Genomic DNA, 23,290 nt, shown 5'->3' on the forward strand with positions numbered 1-23,290 from the left:
GAACGGCCGCCTCCCGCGGAGGAGCGGTTGGTACCCGAAGAAACGCTGGCTTATAATTAGACACGCCGCGCCGCACCGGAAAACTCGGCTGTCGAAAGTTTCCGCTGACGACTAATTTGTTGGTGCGCGACTCGACTCGGCAGTCGGCGGCGGCGGTGATGTCGGCCCCTCGGGAGTCGTCGAGCGGCGTACATATCGTCCTACCTATATATATACCTACATAATATTATATATTATTACGTTATTGTTGGGTACACGCGAGAAGTCGTATCTCGCGAATTGACGATACACACGGTGTATAATACTCACTGGAAATAAAACGAACGTTTCGCGCGCTCAAAAATATATTCGTCTCACGGCGGCGGCCAGATAACGTTGTTATTATTATTATTATTATTATTATATATTATTTAAAACACGCGCGTACTCTTGCGCCTGCTAGTCGGTGTAACGATCGACCGAAAATTCGTCGCAACACACAAGTATACACGCATCATAATATATATACATAATATATATATACATAACATAACATATATATATATAGGGACCTATATACACATATTATGTTTGTACGCGTGCAATGATAAATCCAATTTCGAGAGATGAAAATAAACACTTCAGGGCGGGTCGTGCACGCGTCGTCGATGCTTTGCTATACGTCGACGTTTTCCTACGTTGATCGCACAGACGAAAACACGCGTCGTTTGACAAGTTTGATTCGATAGTAATGTCGAACGCGGATTTTTGTTCTGTAATATTAATGATGGTGTTATGCCAAGTGACAAGTGTCGGTGGCATGTTACACGATTGTGGCGGTCGCCACGACGCCCACACTATATAATATTATAATAATATTGTGCTACACTGCCATTATTAATAATGTTCAATAGCATGATAATAATAATAATAGTTGTTATTATTATTATTACTATAATATACCTAAACGTATCAATTTACTCACGACCTCACTAACAATACCGGTGTGCTTACAAAGTTTGTATTTCATCTAAAAATTCCTAAACGCAGCAGTATTATTATACCAGTCAGACCATCAGACAGCTGTAGATTTGTCTTGACGACCGCATTCGGCGGTTAGTGTATTTACTGTTTTCGCCTGGACTGGGATTCGAACAATAATTATAGCCCATAGGATAGGTATCATCTTAATGCTCACATAAAACGGGACGAGTGAAATAATATTATTATTGTCTAGGTAACTAGCTAGATATTGTTTTCTCGGAAGTTGCATTGTCGCGGGTATAAAGGAGCGGTTAAACCCCCTTGCCTCCCTCTAACCCCTTTTTACCAACAACCATTCGGGTCAATCCCGTCGACGGTGCCGAGCACGTATATTATATAATACAACACTGCAATATAATAATAATATTACACAATATTATAATTGCGAATACAGGACGAACAAACGAGTATACAGGCCGATGCGAAAAACGGGAAATCGCTGTGTATGATATTATTATGTAATGACGTTTTATAGTATTTTATAAATGTATTGAGAAAAAAACAATTTTGAAATTGGTTACATTTTTAAAAAGAAAAGCAATTAATAGTTAAGAAATTACGTCAGAAAATTTAAACATTCTAGGGTATCCACACTTTTCAATATATCTAGTTAGCTTACGCAAATCCAATAAAGAACAGTAATTTATACGTTATGTTATAATACAATTACGAAATAAAAATTTAAGATCGTTTACGTAATAATGTTGAACTAGAAACTCCGTACTTTAGGCAAGACATGGAGCCCCGGCATATTGTGCTCGGGTTAACTACTAGATATTGGTTAAATAATTATTATCTCAAAACTATGAGTATTATTTGAAAGGGATTAATAAATTGGCCAGACATGCAATTACCAAATTTTACTCCAATTCATTTAATTATAACCTTCTATAATTCCTGTCTCATAAGATTATAATATACATTTAAAAGATAGCCTGATGACCAAACAATAAAATCTTGAGAGATACACGAAATATATACTGCCGTGGTGATTGGTGAATGATGTTTACAGATTATGTTGTGTTGTAGTGGGAGAAAGCCCCCAAGAAGTGAACGAGTGATTGCAAGAGTGGAGAATAGCTCTTGAAAGCAATTATAGGGTCTAAGGATAAATAAGAGTAAAGCAGAAAGAGATCCATGTGATTTTGGAGAAAGTAATCGAGATGTACACGGTGGAAGATATGTTGATATGTTGCAAGATGGGAGACGATTTTGTGTGTGAATTAAGTGAAATTAATAAATTCAAGTACTTAGGGTTGGTGGTTCAGGATAATGGTGTTTTTTTTTTTAAATTACGTCAAAATAGGATTATGTGCGTCAGGTATTTTATGTGACAAGACTACAAGAGGATACCGTTAAGATTAAAAGGTATATTTTATAAAGCAGTTGTGAGACCAGTCATCATGTATGGATTGGAATGTCGGCCAGTTGACAGTAAAAAAGAACGCAGAGTGTGAGTATAGCAGATATAAGAATAATTCTAAGGTGGATACATGGAATGACTAGGTAATATAGAATAAGACATTGATTCATTTGGGAAGTGGCAGAAATTGTAGACAAATAGAAAGAGAGTAGGTTGAAATGTTTCGGTCATATTATGAGGATTAATATAGATGGAAAGGGCAGGAGAGGAAGGCTGAAGAAGAAATGGCTACACAGAATAAAGATTGACAATAACAAATAGGTATAAGTAAAAAGAGGTTGATGTCTAGGGTTTTCAACCAAATAATATAAGTTGAGAAAGATGAATGAAGAATAATAATTTGACAATTTAATATTTCTCATATTTATTTATAATGATTAAAACAGTATTATAATATTTTATAATCTGCCAATTTGTGTTTCGTTTTTTACTAAAAATGATGAGACAAAAATAATAATATACTAACTTAATGTGTGAGATGTTAAAGGAATGTTTTCAATAAACCAGCCATAAAAATGTTTTCATAATTTTATTTTTAATGTGACAGACGACGAGACCACGAAATAAACTTCATGCCCCTCCCCCCTACTACTTTTAAACTTGGGAAGGGGTTGAGTATAAGCTACGGGATTAAAAGAACAAACTAATGGATTTAATTTTGTTTCAAAATTCTAAATTGTTGCGGGGATATGGAGCTAACGAAGTATAAATACTACTTGTGTCTCCAAAAAAAAAAAAAAATTAATTAGATAGTAAATTCAATATAAACATTACATTTGCAAATTATCTATAGATCATAATACAATATAATATGCTCGACATCGATTGTGTATAGGTACATTTGATATAGAGATTAGAACATAATATATATTACATACGAGATAGTCGTCACCTTCTTATCATCGAAGTCGTCCTCCATTTACAAAGCAGACAATGTTTACAAAATATTATTATCACAGTATATACTATATATGTAGGTATATATTTATATATGAGTAAATGTAAAATAAATGTAAACATTGCCTGCTTTATAAATTGCGGCCGACTTCAACATTGATCACAACTGTAGTATAATTAAGATGGCTATCTAGTTTTTGTATATTATATCTATGCATTAGACATAACATACAATATAATATTAAAGTTTTTTTTGAGTAACAAATAGCAATTTAAAAAAATAAATCTATTTTAAATATAAACTTGTATGGCTGTATTTTTATGACAATATACAATTTTAATTATCGTAGTATTTATTATTGATAGCAATTATTATTATATTTAAGTTTGAGTTTACATTTACCATTTACATTTTTAAGTTTTAAACTATATAATCTATATAACCAAACATTACAGATATTTTTACTCCAAACTTCATTTCCATACTAACCCATCGCAAATCTCATCCAATACACAACCCATAAATTTCACCCATTGACTCAAGGGAAAATATATTATATTTATTAGCCTAAAATGTATCACGTTGGGTTCCATCACTAGTTGGCCTCACTCATCATATTAATCATAGTTAAAATGTATATTAATCATCATAAAAATATTTCCTTATTGTGCTATTCCAACACAGATTGTAAATATTCTTTAAAATAAAAATAAAAATAAATAAATAAGTAGGTAACTAAATTAATCATTTGATGTATAATAAATTGACATATGTATTTTTCCAAATACATTTTTATGATAATTTTATTTTAATCATTTTTATACCTAATTTATTATGTTTTTATTCTTTTCGTACAATTGTATAGTTATAGGAAATACAAATTATGATTATTTACCTGTCTAATTATATTATTTAACTATATTATTATTTTAACTCTGAAAATGTTTATATAATTGTGCAGAAATATTATGCAATAAAAGTGCATAATATTTCAATAGCATTACGAATATACCTACCTACATAATAATATTAGTACCTTTATCGTTTAAGATGCACGACACACGTACCTATAATATAGCAAGCATAAGATATCGTCCAATATATGAAATAATAATAATAAATTTTTTTCTCAAATCATTACAATCTATGCTTATAAATAGTACATATACATACAATAAGCCCATTAGGTTCGCATAAAAAATAATTATTTAGTGGCACAAGAGAGAGAGAGAGAGAGAGAGAGAGATAGAAAGAGAAAGACATCTGGCGCACCCTCAATAATACAATATATTATTACGTCGATAGTTAATTTGTGTGTGTTTCACACTATACGCGTCGTATACGAACGTGAACAATTAATTAGGCGAAATCAGCGATAAACACACGTGTGCATTTATTTAGATATTATGTGTACAACGAAGGTTGATACTAGCCACTAGGAATAAATCCCTATAGACACAATAATAATATGTGCCTATCTGATTATATTTGGTACAGCGGACGAAACAAACGCAGTCGCGTTAACATTTACTTACATACTAGCGAGTATAGTGTTGTACCTACAACTGTCAACTGTAAGCAGTATGGTTAATATTTTTCACTCCGAGTAAATCTCGACCATTTCTGTGGTCGAGAATATTTTCGTCGATGTGTTTAATTCCGTAAACGCACACGCCATAGTAGGTACGGTACTAACTACTACTACTACGATCTCCATCTATTTCACAATTATTATTCTTCAACGCGTGTTATACAAAAAATGATGATTTTTTTTATCGATCTGACGTCTTTGAGTCAAGTGCATTTTAATACGCTCGAAAGATTAACATTCTTTTTTTGTATAGAGAATGTTGTTTTTAATTTTATTACTTATTACTGTTATGTTAAAATACGCGGTCATAAATATTAATATTATGGAAACCTGGAGACATTTTCAACGTGATAAACGAAAAACACGAATTACGCATTATAATGTTCATTTAGACAGTCAATAAGAATTATTAATATAATTTATCGTATGTACAGCCAGGTTTAAATGGAAAACTACTAACGAGATAAAATAATATTCCGATAGTTATGATGTACCTAATACCTATATAATATAGTGGGGTTGAGGAATAAGACGACGGGCCACTAAATAATTTGTCGAATGAATAAAGTATACGTCTATAACATATTATTATAATATATTATTATAGTGGGTACCTTTATTATAATATGAGGAATAAATAGAAACCACTGCTCCTTTATATGGTATTGAATTATTAGTACAGACAAGACGTCTTGACAACATTTCAACAAATTCATTCATAAATATAATCACTTGGGAATTAAAACCAAATGCGTTATTTTTTTTTATAAAAATCATTTTATAAAATTCCTTGTCAGTCGTCAACGAGAATAAGAGGTTTTTTTTATGTATTTTTACAAAAAAAAAAAAAGGACAAACGTTTTTATTCAATTGGTTAGATATAATAATGTAGTAAAAATAAATACGTAGAAATATCTAATAAAGTCATAACAGTTATACAATGGTATCATATCGCTTAAAAAAACTAAGACAGAATAATAGTTGTTTCTTTCTGTCAATTTCATATCGACATTCACTAAAAAAAACATATAATATTATATAACAACAATTATGAGCACAATAATTATAAACATATTGTATAATAAATGTAGGTACATATTTTTTTTACTTGGCAAAACACAATACAAATAACAAAATCATGAAAATTAAATATTCATAGTGGATTTGATAATAATCATAATATTTAAAAACATAAAATGTACACAAATTAATTTTTAAAATAACCGGTTTACGACGGTTTTTATTAGAACAGTGTTAATTCAGAATCACTAAAATCACAGAGATCTGAAATGTACTCAAATGCCTACATAATAATAATAATAATAATAATAATAATATAATCGGCGATTAAACTAAAATAGATAAAATATCTATGGAATCTGCAACATGCGTAGGTAATCGCTCATCACAGTAACAAAGTGAGTGTCGGTTGTTTTTTCAATTTTCACATGATGTGTACCTACTTAAAATAACAATATAATGTAACAGTGCCCGACTACAACTATGAACTATAGTAACTAACATCTATTATAATATAAGAATATTATAGATACGGTATATAGAAGAACAATTGTGGAAAAAAAGAATAGGTTTGCGTTGGAAAAATGATGAAACTATTATAATAATATTATAATGACAAACTACGGAATCGTAAAATTAATTATTATCGTGTAAGTTCCGGACCTTGGCGTGAGTACCGGATCAAAGAATAAACAAGTAATGGTAATTATTTAAAACCATCAGGATATTATGTTTTTAATTACTCACGAACGAATGCCGTCGTTGGATGCTCATCTACAATAAGTGCAGACATAGGTAGGTACCACATACGTACGGAGGCGTCACCAATAATTGGCTCATTCGCAGTGAACATATTAGTTTCGGTGGGGCGGGTGCGTCCGCTTTTGGGAGGTTTCTCAGCCGTATCGCGTAGGTACGCGGACTTGGCATGCAATAATACGATACGGTGACACTATAACGAGTTATATCGGTGCGGTTTTGTCGTTTTTCGAGACTAGCTTATGGTATGGTCACTAAATAGTATGGTTACCTACCAATCTGCATATATCGACCGAAGGCGCGCGCGTAGCTATAGTGTACACAACGGTCACCGGGCCATAAACAAAGACTTAATTAAACAAATTAACGGCGGATCGGTCGGTAATTTATTACGTCAGTGGAGAGGAAAAGAGAAAAAAAACACACACACACATTGATTTACGGTTAATGAAGTGGGATCGGTTTAAAAGTTGTTACACGGAAAATGCCCGTACCTACATACCTCGATACCTATACATACAAAGACTATAATATTATACAGGTTGCGACTGTGCCGTACAGGTTTTTCTGGTTTGGATGACGAATGTTCGGTATGGAGATGAATACAATAATATACAAACATCGCTTCTTTAGATTAATACGCCCGAGCGAATGACTAATACAAAATAGAATTATAATAATAATAATAATAATAATAGAATAAACTGTTTTATGCGAATCGATCGGTAGTCGTTGAACGGGATGCCAGACGACTGTTTTTAATATTATTATTACTATACCGTCCGTATTGCAAGTATGTATTTTTTTATATTATCCAACCAATCGACGCTCGGCAGTGTTGTAGGGGGCGGGGGAGGGGATGATCGTGTGTGTAGTACGTTTATCTTTGTCTTCATCACATTGTGTTAGTACTTAATTCGACTCGAACGATCGTGTGTGTAGTGTGAAACTTGCAATGTGCAGAAGGCACCTTCAGCGAAAACGATTGATTTCGCTACTCGCTTGCGTACATAATAATAATACATTATATACACCTAAGTATTAAATTACAGGCACTCGCACCTATTCAAGCCTCGTCAGTATAGTTATCGTTATTATAATACAATTGTACAGACTAAAATCATCGATGAATCCATATTATGACATACCTAGTATTGTGCACTACCTACATAATATGAATATTATTATAATTTTTACTCGGTACTTGGATTTTATGGAATATAATTTAAATACATATTTTTTTCTACGGCCAATTTACCAATTTTTAGCAACCGTTAAATACGCGGTTCGAGAGATTCTGTATAAAATGAGCTAATTTATGTTCACATATTTTTACATATTTCTACATATTTCACTATTAACGAATGCATTTTTGAATACACGCTACGTCGGAGAAACTAAAAGAATGCAATGTTCCATAGCGAGCAAATTAATTTCGACAGTTTAACATTTATTTTTTTAATGCTCCCGGAGGCGGAGAGTAACTGAAGAAAATGTACTCATCAGATATTTATATGCAACCAGAATTCATAACTATCTGTAGATAGGAGATACGAATAAACTCAGTGAAATACTATTTCGAACATTTAATAATACAAAATGTAATAATATAAAAGTGTTATGTTCATAATTGATTCTATATGGATCCTATTAGGCTATTATCACATATTTGACATAATATCCACTTAAGTAAATCGATTTTTGTGACAAAAACATTACCTATGCATATGATACATCAACTTTTGTTTATTTAATTTTAAACAGTTACATTATGGGTACCTACTTTATAATATGCTGGTAACATTACATATTTAGTATAATTTTTCGTCAAAAAAATAACATACGATTTTTAGTATTAGTTTTTATTTATAATTCTACAGATATTATATAAAATAATACTACCTATAATTAACAATATTGTCATTTTACAATAAACCAGTAAATTTTGTATTTTTATAGTGTTCAATTGAATTTGTGTTATGTTGTCACTGTCCTCCGACCTATCAATATATTTACAAACAATAAAGTTTATTCTGAAAATAAATTTGATTTATTTATTTATCTAATATCACATCGTCCTAATATGTTTATCAAAATATATTCAAATTGTATGTCTCACGATTAATAAATATAAAAATATAATTTAGTTTTGTCATTTCAAAAGTTATAAGGCTATTTTAACTTAATATCTTATCGTTGATATGTCTTTGATATGAATTATATAAATAATATTTGATACAGAAAAAAAGTTTTATAAAAAATGGTCTTTAAAAAAAAAACAAAATCGTTAGAAAATCTCTGAATAGAAAAAAAAACAATTATATATTTTATTTAAGATACTAAAACATTTTTTTTAACTCATACATTTTATATTAATATTTAATAGTACTTTACTTCTATAGTGAAGACTTCAAATATTGGTAATGTTAATATAATAATAATATTAAGTAACCTACAAGCTTAAGGAAACATATTTTACGCCATTGATCTTTCTAATCAATCAGACATACATACATATTATATTAAAATAGCCCGAGATGCAAACACATTAAAATTAACCTTATATCAGAAAAGTGCTCTGTCAAATAAATTAGATTCTTAAAATTAATTTAATTAATCCTAATAATGGACCGTATATTGCATAAGTATAAATATTGATTAATAATTTATTTTTATTTATTTCTATAAAATCAATTTTAGTGTCATCAGTGGAAGATTTTTAAAAAATGTATGATATCACGTTAACATATTTTATATTTTGTTTAATTACCATGTTTTAAATCTTGGCCAAATAATGGAAATAAGTAGCAATCATAAATACTAAATAATATAGTAAACCATAATATAGTGCATCATAGAATACATTTAGTCATGTATAGATGTAGTGTAATATATAAAAGTTTCTTTTTTATCTAATTTAAAAACTTTTCTTATATTATACAATTATACAAATAGAAAAAATTAAATCGATACAATTTTAAAGTTAATTAATTATACTTTGAAAAATAATAATATTATGTCCATTGGTCTGTATTATTAATATTTATTATAATAGATTTTATGAAAACAATGAAAACAATTTCAATTAATAACGTACTATGTTTTAATTACATTAATTGTTATGTTTAAACTAATAATTACTATATTAAAAGATATTTTTGTAAATCGTAACCAAATATTAGAAACTGTTATAAATTAATTCCACCCCGTTATAAGTTATAAAGTACCTATACTATACATACAGTTTTTATTTCATATTTCAATGCTTAAGTTTTGTTTTGAATTTAGTTATAAGTTATAATTAGGGTTGTGCATTGCATGCTAAATAACTAAAAAGGTGTAAAACATACATGTGAAAATACATTTGCATTTACTATACAGTAAAAACAAGCAAAATATGCACTAAAAATTCCAATACATACAAAAATATATTATGCTCTTGAAATAAAATTCTAAATAATTCTCTATACATTTTTTTTAAGTAATAACAATAACGACGATTTATTTAAGACCATCACGTACTCACAAAAGAGGTCACCAAATTAAAATTAAAATAAATAATGTTTCCATATATTTACAATGTTATCGATCAAAAATCAAGAATTTCAAAAACAAGAAAAAAATATTATTCAAATGAGAAAAAAAGCAATGACACGGAGACCTAATGAAATCATGCATTTATAATATGCACTAACCTGTGAAACATCAAAAATATGTAAAATAAGACTTTGTATTGGATTTATAAATCATACAAACACATTTTCACCAATATTATTTTATGAAGTAGCAAAAAAACATGCAAAAGCATTTAATTCCCAGTTAATTTCCTAGTTATAACGCATATTATATTTAATTAATATGTTTGAAAAAAATAATTACTTTTTTAAAGTGGTATTAAACTAGGAGCATATAATAGTTATAGTTAGTAATTTTTACGTTTAGAGTAATAAATTATAGTATATGTTATACAATATATACAATATACACAATACTCATTAACAATATACCTAATAATTAAAATCTGAACGATTCTAATCAATGAAATTTTAACTAAAATTTCAGACTCTCAGATACGGTCATAACTAATATTTAAAGTAGTTGTAGACCCACGTTAATATTGTATGAACACGGTACACGAATAACACGAATAATATTATATATTATTTATGGCTGTATTATATACGCTAGTTCAATTAATTATATAAAATAATATGTGGTCCCCGTGGATATTACTAAAACTATTTTCGTTTTATTATCTCATTAGAGCCGTTCATGGGTTTCGACGAATCTGAGGGAAATAGAAAAAAAAATCAAACCCAAGCTCGTTTATTCGGCTCGGTCGGCCATGCGAGCGAGTGGCATTTCGACAGATACCGGTTTGCCCGAGCCGCAGTCATCGCTCGTCGTATTTTGACAATAATATTCTCATTTATTCATTTTTTTTTTCACATCCACTACCCCACACACAAACCTCCCACAAACCGGACGGTCCCACGATCTAGCCGTAAACGTGCATCGATCCGGTGGTTGACATATCAAGCGCAATAACGATATAAGAAGAAAATAATAATATATAGTTTCGTACGAAGGCGCCAACATCCCAGGTAGGTTTTTTTCTGTTACATTTAGAAATGCACCGTTCAAAAACACCAGACATACAATCTTAGTCAGCAATATAATATGTGTTATAAGTTTATAATATTAAAATAGGTTAATACTATTTCGAATTTCACTTGGGTTATATTTACTGTTCACTATTTAATGTAGGTAATCTTATACAATAACATAAATTATAAAAAGTGATGTACGTATTTTTATCATTATATTACGTTTTTTCAAAATTTATATTGCTATAATGCAGTTGTTCAAAATCTGATTTTTAGAATATTTAAATATAAAAAATATATAACAAATCAGTATTTGAATACATTCAACATTCATTACCCATTAAAGGAAATTATGTGGGTGCGAGCACGCTTGGTAAATCACTGTGTATATTTAATATATGTATCACAAATATTAATATTTGAGTAACCACATAATATATATTCTGTTGTGCTGAAATCGCGTATTTTATCGTGAATTAATGTAATAGTATATTATAATTATAATAATTAACAAGATGTGCAACTAGGAATAATGTTCCTCAGCCGGACGTATGATCTTATACCGATCGATGAGGAAACGATGATGACATGAGTTTCCTACGTTAATTACATAATAATATAGTATTATGTTTCTTGTATGAGTGTATTGTATTCGTATTATGTATTCATGTATAACAATATTACATAGTGTTGTACGTATTTTTAATTATTTTAACATGGTGTAATATAATGAAAACAAAACGGGTACCTATAAAGTGTAATGTGCATATTATATTATCATATACCGTCGGTCCGAGGAATGAAAATAGATTTCCTCTGCGGATTTCCGTTACCACATTAAATTGAACTTTTGTAGCAGACGGGTGCGAAAGAACGACTATGAATGATTTGCGGTTGTCTTACGAGAATTTTCGATGGATATCGTGTTACACACACGAAACAGCATAATGTGTGTGTGTGTGTACACAAGTCATCTTTATACACGAGCGTACATATAATTATTACATCCATGCTAACCGAGACCGCGGTCTACCGCACGCGCAGTACATAATATTTATGTGGGTATATACCTATCGGTTTAGACCACTCACCGTCAAACATAAATATATGCATAAAAACTCAAACGTAATTTATTTTTTTACGATAGTATATTATTTAAAAATAAATAAATATTTTACCGAATCGTATTTGTCCACACACCTATACCTACGTACCGAACGACAGCGCTAAAATCAATGAAAATATTGATATCGATTTGACACCTATTATTATATTGTACGATATAAGGTCACGATGTACGCGATGTTGTAGTAAAACAAATTCACTTATAGGCATGTTAACACTGACAATGTCAACTGTTTAACTATATTATTACACATGGCACATATAACATCATCAGTTTATACTTGAATAATTAGTTTTAATATTCTTATATAGTACCTACATCACAAACGTTCAGTAAGTTCCATTTTGTTAAAAAAAAAAGGTTTCCCCGTTAAATCTTGCACTTCGTATATCATTTTCTGCACCAATCGAGGAAGAAATTCTTTCGGTTAACATTTGAATTTATACTTGTGTTACGAGCGTACTCGATTATAATATAATATTGCCAGGTTCACGGTATGAACTTAAAGTGATTCGATATTCTTCGACCAAATGGGTTACTAATTGTTGTTGTCGTTAAACCCACATCAAGAGCATTGATATTGCAATTTAAGATAAGACCGTATTATTAATGACCGCCTCGAATCAATCGAACTAATGTTTCAATATCATCAAATAAATAAATAAATAAATAAATCCCAAGAGTAAATGTGTGAAATACTGTTTTGTATCGATTTCTTGAAACGTTTAAATTCTGCCGGCCTAACATCGAAAAAAAAACTCATCAATTATTACTGTAATGTATATTATATAAACTTTCTTATACGTGAAACGTAAAAGTCAGATTGTGTGAAGTCAAGTAAATAATTAATATTTTTCTCCTATCGCCCCGAGGAGAGAATATCCCAAACGGAAACGCACACATCAAAAGGATCATGTTACCTATCAAAAACATTTGCATTGGATCCAAAGACTTCCTATGTGCTTTGCCAATATGTAAATGTCTGTTGAAATAAATAAATACGCTCGTTAAATAAGAACATTTGAATACATTATATTATTATAAATCATTTTCGGAAAATAAACTGGTTTTTGGTATAGGTACAATGTAATATGTATGATGTTTTAAGTGTTAAAACAAGACGTGTATAATTAAATCTGAAAAGATGTGTTTCAAATCAGACCGAGTGATCAAGATAAAAAATAAAATGCAAACTTACGAAATAAAAAACGTTCTGGTATTTATTCTTCATATATATTTACCTTATAAAACTACGGACATGTATGTTTAAGCATTTTATAACACGATAGACAATTTATTACGATATTATTTATTTTAAGACAAATTAAAAATATCTGATTAAATTTTAAAAAAAAAACATATAATGACTAGGTAGGTACGTATAAGATTGGCATTAACTGTGTATTTCTGTGAATGTCTTTTCAGACTTCTAGTATTGAACAGATACTTTATATAATTTAATTCAGAACCCATTTCAAAAAACTAAAACATCTATTGCTATGAATTAGAATTTATTCATTTATTTTGTGCAACATAAATCGGCAGTAGTAGAAAAAAACCGTACGCTTTATGACATTTAATAAATAACAAACAACAGCAGCGTAGATGATTAATTAAAAAAAAAAAAATATATTTCTCAGATATTATTAAATGTATATTATTATAACGCTGCAATGATTGACACAGAATTAAATTATTTAAATATCAATGCAGCTATAACGTTTACCACAAAAGGAAATATATTTCAATAGTTTCTTAATCTTATAATATATTTATGTATAATTGAATAAACAATTTTAAATTAAAAATGTAAATCCTAGTTTGTTTTTAAAACGTACAATATGTTATTAATCGTTAGCCCTATATACGTCACATAGTTTCGTAAAAAAAAAATTATAATAAAATACCGATAAAAAACTAATCATAATCTTAATTGTTCATAAAACGATTTTATATTTTTTCAACTTCTTACACATTATAGTAAATTTTAAATGGTTTAACAGACCCATTTACTGGGGACTACGATTTACCTAAAACGTAGATTATGAGATACATACATCACATATTATGGGATAAAATCCGTACTAGTGTGGCGGTTGCGTAGAAAACCACATATATTACACTTTTCCCAAGGGCAATACATATGACACTTTATACCACCACTATTCAATCGATTTAGTTTTAGTTTTTAATACTTCAGGATTGATAATTGACACCTAGCCACCTAGGTCATAACTATGTCAAAGAACATGTAAAATTAATAATTTATGAGTGTGCTTTCGAATGATATTTAGCGTCAACCACTGTGAACCTATAAATAAATATTATATTATATAATAATATAGCTTATATCAGTTTTATATTTTTTTGTTGGTAATTATAGTTAATATTTTACAGTTTACTGTAACACGTGGCTTCAAGACGATCACTAAATAACAATGGTTTAATAGTTATATAGATTCTAGTTCTGGAAAAACAACTGCAGTCTCGTGCAAGTGGCGCCGAACAAAGCCGATTCAATTGAACCGGGAAAAATCGTGGGTGGGTATGAAAGATGTAACATAAATAATTAACTTTATTATTGTTACTCGTTAATAGGATTTATGACGAATCGAATTCGTCATGCCTTTTGTGCTACCTACCTGTATTTTTTGTGGTAGCCAGCAAAGTCGGATAGATGGGTGGGTGTGAAATTTTTGAAAATTGAATCGGTTGGTAAAATAAACTCACTCGTGCCCCCGCGGCAAAACGATTAAACCAGCTAATTTCGTTTTTGAAAAAAAAAAAAACAAACAGTAGTAATAAAACTATATGTAATTACGACGTACCTATACCTACTATGATACAGAGTGGTATAGCTTCTTCAAACTACATTTTATACGATGTGAATAATATAACATTTTATAGACGTTATAATATAAGTTTTCCACGGAACAATCAAAACGATTCGATCGCGGCAGTGAAGTGTACAAAATGTTCGACAGCGGTTTGTGGAATATGTGATTCGGCCACTGCTGTTATTGAAATGAAACGACTTTACAGTACAATAATAATAATAATATTATTATAAAGTATAAACAATGCGTGTGGTGGAGTGCTATACTGCCGTGCCGAGAACGATCTAAAAGATCGGCCGACAAACGCTGCAGCGGGAGCTCGGTCAGCGGGGGGTGGGGCGTCTATACGTATTAGTTACGAACACATATTTTCTTTTCCGACGGGCCTGTCCGATAAACTAATAAACATGCTCAGATGCAGTCAAGATTTATTCGTAAAAAAAATGAAAATACGTATATGAAATATTTAGAAGAGTAATATATATTTTTAAAAACGAATAACTGGCGAGCCAGGCACGCAATGCGGTACAGCGCACAGGTAGATAGGTACCCACCATGGCGCTGCAGACTGCACCACCATAATATATTATACCTACCGATATTAAAATATTATATTTTAAGTATTTGGGTGCACCGCGAGGATTCTATAAATTATGATGCGTTTATTTTTTTTATTTAAATATTATACATCATCGTTTCCCGAACACCGTTTTATGGTGTTGTAATAATAATAATATTAAAAACCTAAACAAAGTTTTAAAAAAAAATAACAATACTATTCATTATGTTACACTCGCGTTTATACGAGCATATAATATCAAACGTCGTGTACACGACAATTCCATTATACCAGCGGCGGGACGTCAAGGTTTTCCCGACGAGTGTCTTAATCATTTATTTTATACAGCCGAAGTGGTGATGTGTGTGTGTGTGTGTGTAATATAATATATGTATAATGTATATATATACATGCAGTACGTGTGTTGGACGTCATCGCGGGCGTTTTACTTTTCCAGTGCTCTAGCCAATTTTCCCGTCTCGGTCCGCAAACGCGAGTTTCGGGTCACGTGGTTTGCGTATGGTTCGGGTTTTCGAATTTTTCCTTTTTTTTTTTTTTTGACAACGAAAAAAATTAAAGAAAGCCGAACGGAAATAGGTTCTGCTTAAAACGATGGCCGACTCGTTAATTTATAATATTATAATAAGTGATTTCGATGAATCCATTTACTAATGGACGGGATATTTCATTTTTATCGAGAACCTCCAGCGGTAATGAAGTATACAATATAAGTCACAATCGCTGTGCTCTTTTTATCCTTTTTTATTCAATTTCTGATTTTTAGACTTTTCGGTATTGTATACCTAAAGTCCATATTTTCGCTAACTTAGATATTTTATAATATTTAAAGGACGATATAATCGGGCGATAATTATTTATTTTTTTTAAACGAGGACCTCTTTTTGTCTTGTAAATTATTAAATACATAATATTTATGAAAATACCATTATATCGAAATCACAATTGGACGATTATTTTCTTAGCTATTAGACTTTATGTACCTATTAAAGATAATAATGGTTTTATATACAATATAAAATATATTATATTAGACTATTTAGTCCGATACTTACTCAGTTTTCAAAATCATAGCCCATTTCTTTAAACCTGTAAAATTAAATATTATTAATCGTGAATTAGTACGTATAGGAATTTTTAAATATATGGATATAAAAAAAAAATATTCGTTTAACACATGACATTAATAATAGGTGATTCTATTTTAAAAAAAAAAACATTTGTATCACAAGCCCACAGTACATTCCTTAAATGGCATAAAATATGTAATTGGTCGTAACTAATATGGTCGTAGGTACCTAATACATATACTTAAAAATTCTGAAAATCAGAATTTGAATAAATTCATTATTATAATAGAGAAATGGTTGGGGATGAGCGTTCTATGTGAATCAGTCTTTACAACATACATCTTATTATATTGCATTGGATTATGACGTAATAATTCATTATAAATGTCATGTTTAAATTAATATAAACTCTAAATTTTAAAACCATCTTTGTATGGTGTAGAAAAACATATATATTTTTATGATGCATTTGGTGTCGGTTGAAACCATGATGATAACGGCTACAAGGTCATATTTTATAAAGTATAATAAAATTACAATATATTTTTTACAACAGTGGCGTATTAATTTAGTAACATTTGTTATCCATTTTTTTAAACTTTATTTATCATAGTTTGTCCTACGAATCGAATAAATGTAAAAATATATAGAATTATTTAAAATTGCCCGTGGGGTTGTTGCACGAGCCATAAGATCATAACAACTATGCTGATGAAATCACTATTGTACGTGGGTAAAGATCTCGTTATCAAACATTCATATCTTAATACCTTGTAGCAACTTTGAAAAAAAAATATTATCATAAGCTTTGCATCGGTTGTAACCCAATAGCTGAGTACGATATTTCAATACATAATCATAATTTTTATTCGGAATAGAAATTATAATATAGGTAAGCTTAAAAAAAACTTGTTAAGTATAATATGTAAATTAGATGACATAGGTTTATTACCTCTAAGCTATTATAATTTTAAAACGTTGATTGAATAATTATGGAAAAAAATAATAATTGATTTCTTGCCCTTTTTTTATCTTTTTGGTCGTACTGGCGTGACAGCCTTTAAAATTGTTTTGTTAAGTTATTGTGCTTCGATTGACACTATCTTCGATACACTTCACATTGTTAATATATTTATATTTTTAAATGATTTAATATTATTCAAACCAGTAATGGCATTCCTTGTACTGATGATCATTATACGCGCGTTTGTTTTGATAATAGTGAAATTTGAAACTTTCTTCCATTTAGAAGTATTTCGAATCTTCGGCACCGAAGAGGCTACCTTAAATAATACGAAACTGTATAACCTATACATAATGTATAGGTAAGTACCTGTTAAAATATAATGGTGTATGTATTATTACAGTGTAATAAATGATAATAATATATTTTATTGATACTTGATAGGTGTGACATTTGGCAAGTCGCAAAAATAAATCGGAAAGAGTAAACGCATTCATTTTCGTATAAATCAAAACAAACGGTGTTTGTAAGAATAACAGACAATTTTTAACAAAGTCCGTTTTTTTTTTTTTTATTACAAGTGAATGCCGAGTATTTCTAATTAAAAATACAAAATGTTTGCATAGACAATAGGAGGTTTTTTTTTGTTATTATTATTATTATTATTATTATTATTATTATTATTTACGGTATTTATTTAAAAAACAATGAGACGCAAACTTCACTAACGTTCGTCCCAGCAATCGGTCACAATATTCGTTATTCTGCTTTTTTCGTCGCCGACGATGACATATTCCTTACAGTGTACGTCATATAGGTTTTTTTACAATATATCGTATACAATAATATTATGTTTGCAAGAATACTCTGTGTTTACGACAAAGATATATTTACAAACGTGCAGACTGCAGACCTATAGCGAAAAGGGTTTTTTTTCTCCGCCTTACTATTAAAAACGGTGAATAGCATTGGTGGACGGACGACTAATATATACAATGTATATTATGTATATTATACATTGTATATATACGTTGTATATAAATATAGGACATAGGTATATATTATGCATATAGTGGTACATATGCAGAGTTGAGGTTGGTAGACGCTATTCCCTCACAAAAATAAAAAAATCTCTTATATTTATAAACACAGGCAGAACTTGTTAACGCAAGTGTTTGTGATTTTAAATGTTTGCCTTATGTTTGCAATATTATAGTCAAGATGAATTACATTTTTTTTATTTTTATTTTTTTTATTGAGACTAAACCTCAGCAGCTGGAGCCATTAGATGGTGCTAAATTAAATTATTTTTCACATTTTTTGTTTTTTTTTTTTTGTAAAAAATATACAAACTAATTGCTCAAGTAATAAAGTATTGTTTGTTTAATAGTGTCTTCGCCAAGTAAATGATGTAGAAGTTGGATGTATTGAACTTTCGTCTTGCATCTAAAATAAATAAACTCATGACTGAAATTCAAAATACATGATATATGTGTAAATCAGACATTACAGATATAATAATATAGAGACAACTTGAAAAGTTTGATAAATACATTGTAGTTCATTTTTGACTGTATACTCGATTATTTATACATATAACAGAACGTTTGATTTTATGACAGCTTTAAAAGTTTTCAATTTGTGTTATCGACGCGACGACCACTGGATACTTTTTCCTAGTATCTTATGACCAGAGCTAAGAATTTAATGATATTGCACATCGATAAATTTCATTCTGAATATTAAATAATTGAGATACAAATTCAATTCAAAGCATAACCATTTAAGAGCAAGGACATATTTTCGTTCGCATAATATTATTTTAGATGCTATAAATGTTTATAACTTTTTTTATGTTTTTACTGTGGAAAAAAATACGGATTTACAATATAATAATTTAAAATAATTTATCAAATTTATTATATTTATTAAATATAATATTAATTAATAATAATATATTTTTCATTATATTTACATTCGTTAATATAAACATTTTACATGCACTGTGTTGTAGTAGTCATCGGTATCCTTCAAACCATAATCATAATTACAAATTTATCGTGTTAAGTTTATTTTAAAAGATTGCACACATTTTGAAATTTTTTATTCAGATTTCCTTACGTTTATAAGAAATATATGCGTGTTTAAATATCTGTAATATTTCATAGATTTTAGTGCACGAAAATATATAATATATTATATTATTCAGTCCTGCTAACGACGTATATGACGTATGTTTTTCCAATTTTTTTAATAGTTTTATGATCATACGGCGTTATGGGTAGGTGATTTAGGTACACGATTGTGGTAAATTTTTCCGGTATTTCATGAAAATTTCTCGGATAAAGAATAGTCTAGTAAGTGGTCTTTCTTCTATGTCTGAAAATGTTGATTTATGTAATAAGTGAATAAACGATATGGGGCCAGGTGGAAGTATTGTGACAAACAGTTCCCACCCGTCTCTATGTTTTGAACGGGGAAAAAAAAGGAACATATTATCTGCTCGATTAGTAAACAATCTCTTTGAATGTTTCTAATAAATTCTTATACCTATTTGTTTCTGTATGTATAGTATGTTTATAATTTATTTTTGACGTATTGCTGAAAACTGCAACGGTGCATTATAAATATATACAGATATGAGATCATTTTCCGACAATTTATTTGTGTACAATATTTTATTCATACATTTTTCTAGTAATAATATTATATAATATAATAAAATCATGTTTTATTATTTTTGCATGCAGCAAGTTACACAAAGTAAAACTGTTCTGTAATATAGGAATTTCAATATTGTCAGAATACTGAACCCTATATTTCAGTGAAAATCTTAAATGTGTGTAGTCTAAAATTGGAAGTGTGCAGAACGATTTGGAGAACTGTTTACTGTGAATTGTGTACTAAGGCCAAGTATACATAATGATTAGTTCCAATAAAGTATATCTAGTTGGCAGTTACCTTTAAAACAACAAATTTAACATAAAATCAGACATTGGTAAATGGTTTTGTATTTTATGCATATTACATTTTCAAAGTATGTAAAGTAAAAATGAAGTTATTGTCAAACTGTTATTTTATAAAAAAATCAAAATTTTTATTACTTAAAAAATGTTGTGTGACCTTTTTAAAACATACGGATTTGTAGGTGGATATATGAGTGGGAAAAAGATACTATAACAGGTAAGTGGAGGTGAAGGAAAAATAGAGAGATAGGATCACTATATAACAAAAATAATATTTTAGAGTCTATCAAAGAAGAGTAACTGTGTTGGGCAGGACATGCAATGAGAAGTAGAAACTCGCTACTAATAGAATACCTAAGACAAGTTTTAGAATAGAACCGGGTAATGAAAAAAAAACCTTTGATAGGTGGGGTAATACAGTAAAACAAATTCGGGGGAGTATTAGGATGCTAAGATGATTGTGGTGCTGTATAGATATGGTTAAAGTGTTGGAGTTAGGCTGTGACACTAATGCAGAATTTAGTAAACCTTCTATCCCCAAAAAAAAAAATAATAATAATAATAAAGATAGTAATAAGTGGACGGGTTACGTGTCTGTATATTATCTCATACCTAGTAGAATAAATTGTGAAGTACCTACACATTTTATAAAAAAAAAAAAACCAGGAGCTTGGCCACTGAAATTTTCTTTAGATATTGAATAATGGTTATGGGTCGTGTCGTCCTCGTGTACGTCACTAAATATGTAAAAATCACATTCGCTCTTATATAATAATTTGTTACACAACTTTCAAGATAATTGTATTATTCTCAAAATTTGACCAACGTGAATACTTTACGATAAGACTTGAATGGATTGTGCCTCGTGTGGGATCATGGCGTATTCATCATTATTTCTAAACCAGATCACCCTCAAGTGAAACCCTGGAATCTGGGTAGGTATACACATGGGACGATGGTTAAAAACAATTCACAACTACACAATTAAAAATAACGATGTACGTGCGAATTGGAATATAAATCTAGTGTGTGTTTAATGTTTATTTATTTTCGTTTCAATATTATAATATTATAATTATATATTTATATCGATTCAATATAAAATCAATATGTACATAATGATATTAGTATATAATATTATATAACTACGGTTTTGATTGGTAACATTTTCCCTATAATATGTAACTACTTGTCCATACAATCTGATTGGTACAGAAACCTCGTTTTAGTTTATTATCATACCGTAATGGAAAGTTGAAACTAAACACTAAAAACCAAAAAGTAAAGGTAATAATATTATTATGTAGGTAACATTTACATAACCCAAATATTTTCAATTCAATTGCACCTTATCTACGGATCTATTCAAAACGTACTAATAGTATTAAAACACAAATAGCAAACATTATTTTATGTAGTGAGAGAGTGCAATATCGTGACAGTCGATGGTGAGGGTGGAGGGGTGGAATAGAATCCCACATTCCCATTCACCACCCCCAAAACGGTTTGTAGCGGGTTGTACACAAAAACATGACATATTATTATAATAGCTGATGGAAATCGCGAGACACAAACACAAAAACACTCACTCATTCACTCACTCACTCACACAATAGTAATAATAATGTAATATGATAACGACTACATTACATTTATTCAGCGTAGGTACTCACAGGGCATCGTCACCTGCAGCACCCGAAGAAAACAAAACGCCCCGCGGGAAACAATATAATATAATATAATACATAAATAACGAGAAAGAAAAAAAAAATACGAATCGTTTCGATCTCTCTGCGGTTCGCTTACCGCCACCCGTCGTCACATTCACATCCGACTCGTCGATGCCTTCGCGACGAAAACGCCACCGCGACTCATATATATTATGTAAGTACATCTGCTGCTGCCTGTACATGCGCACCTATACATGTATAGCATGTATTTAGTCTACATGCCATGTGTACACACGTATATAATATGCGTTACTGGTATATTATGCGTGCGAGACCGAAATCGTATCGTATTTCTAGGGTGTTCCGGAGTGCCGCCCATCGAACTCCGCCGACCGCTAGCAGGGACAGATGTTGCAGGTTCCATCGTCGAAACGGCTATAATATAATATGCGTGTTATATGTGCCGCGGCGCCTCGACATCCGATTCTGCTGCAGCCGACCAGACTCGATTGTCCGAGCCGAGCTGCACATAGCCGCCGACGGTATACAGGAAGCCGACACTCGTTCAGGTATAAGATGTCCTTCGTCGGCGTCGAGTTGAGTTTATATATTATTGTGTATATATATATATATATATATATACCGCGTGTCCACAAGAACGGAGTACACTCTAAAGTATCGGAACCGAACCGGAATTTTTAAATTAAAAAGGTACTTTTAGGTTCAAAAATAAAATAATTTTATTTATAATAATTTAAA

Source organism: Metopolophium dirhodum, chromosome 1, assembly GCF_019925205.1.
Source record: "Metopolophium dirhodum isolate CAU chromosome 1, ASM1992520v1, whole genome shotgun sequence".
NCBI classification, from domain to species: Eukaryota; Metazoa; Arthropoda; class Insecta; order Hemiptera; family Aphididae; genus Metopolophium; species Metopolophium dirhodum.